Below are 1,501 nucleotides of genomic sequence, written 5' to 3' on the forward strand. Positions count from 1 at the left end.
TTTACTTTTGATCATCAATGACTATTTCTAAGAGCCAAGAGTATAATCTGTACAGTGATACTATAAGTAAACTAACTGCTGTCTACATAATGTGATAGGTAAATTACACATTTTAGCCTATATTACTGTTATCAGACACTTATCAGTAATTTATCCACTACCAATTACTCTATTTTAACCATGTTAGATTAATAATTGACAACATCCGTTTTTTGGGGGAAATCAAATCAAATCAATGAACAGAAATTGGAGAAAAAAAACACAGCTCCATACGTATTAGGATAATATCAGTCACCAGAACCAAGGACGGTGTTTTCAATGAATCCAACCTATCTTGATATAATAGGCAATAGAATCTGGTGACTTACAAGGGATTGCGTGTTTGTCAATCACAACGAAGTATTTGTGTATCGCACTCTTCTGGGTCCCCACAGCAAGTAGATAGGGTTGAAGGCTCTCTGTGATGCTGTCCAGATGCCCCTCGACACTGATCCCAGTCTGTGACGACAAGAGAAATTAATTAGTCTCGCTATTAATATTAGTCACGGTTTGCAAACAGTTTAGAGCCCAACTGTTATGGGATATCCACCAGAATCACTTATTGGCACAAAATGCAAGATGCTCAGCGATTTACAATAAGCAAGGTAATACATTGATAGAACTAGTAATGTAAGAAAAACATGGGTAGAAGACCAAGCAACTATTCAGTTAAAATATATATATTTTTATATGCAAGTGCTACGTTAAATGCTATGGGCTGGAGTCTGAAGCTGACCTTGATGAACTTCACCAGGTGGTCAATGGCCTGTCTGGCCGATAGCTTTCCGGGTCTCTTGTTTTTGCCTTGTGGTGAAGGTGGCATGAGGTGGATCATGAGCAAGATGGACGACATCTCACTGTCCCATCCTGAAAATACAAGAAAATTCACAAATACAATTTTTATTAAAATCGGTTTACACTTTGGTTTCAAAACCAAACTCTTCCATATTCCTTTAATTCCAGCGTACCATTTTCCAGTTGTTCCATTGTGGATTCAGCGTTATGAAGCAGATCTTGAAGGTCGGATGTCTGGGTGAGCCCACGGCTTTCTTTCAGGACTTTCTGCATGTAGAAAGTGGGCCACCTCCAAGAACTTTGCAGAGATGTCATCACCAAACATCAGCCTGAAATACTGCTCTATCTGCAGATGGAATTCAGACGACAACATGGTTGAAAAAAACACCAGGGATGTTATCTGTTTAGTTATTTTTCATTTCAGTTTTAAAGAGCCACATACCATTCCTGCGATGTCAAGAAATCTTGGAAAGGTGGTGAATATTTCAGAGGACTTCACTGGACCATGAACCATTGCTTGGCGATGGGTGAATGTCTGTTTCATCTTCTCCTTGATGATTGCTTCATCAGTTGTATGCTTCATCAGTGCGATGGCCTCACGACACTGGGTTTCTGTGGTTAGCTGGTTTTCCTCACTGAAGGGGGATCTGTCGCCAGCATCTGGTCC

At 40.0% G+C, this 1,501-nt stretch overlaps 1 long non-coding RNA gene across 1 annotated transcript; it reads right to left on the minus strand.

The window, feature by feature from the left end:
• Positions 1–355: 355 nt before the first annotated feature.
• Positions 356–1,501, minus strand: LOC310862718. Its single transcript, XR_014569606.1, has 4 exons — positions 1,277–1,501; positions 1,008–1,180; positions 776–906; positions 356–498 (listed from the first exon to the last, which is right to left on the minus strand). It is a non-coding gene; the product is annotated as an uncharacterized lncRNA (long non-coding RNA).

This window comes from Protomyctophum parallelum (genome assembly GCF_964188405.1).
Source record: "Protomyctophum parallelum genome assembly, chromosome: 1".
In the NCBI taxonomy this organism is placed as follows: Eukaryota; Metazoa; Chordata; class Actinopteri; order Myctophiformes; family Myctophidae; genus Protomyctophum; species Protomyctophum parallelum.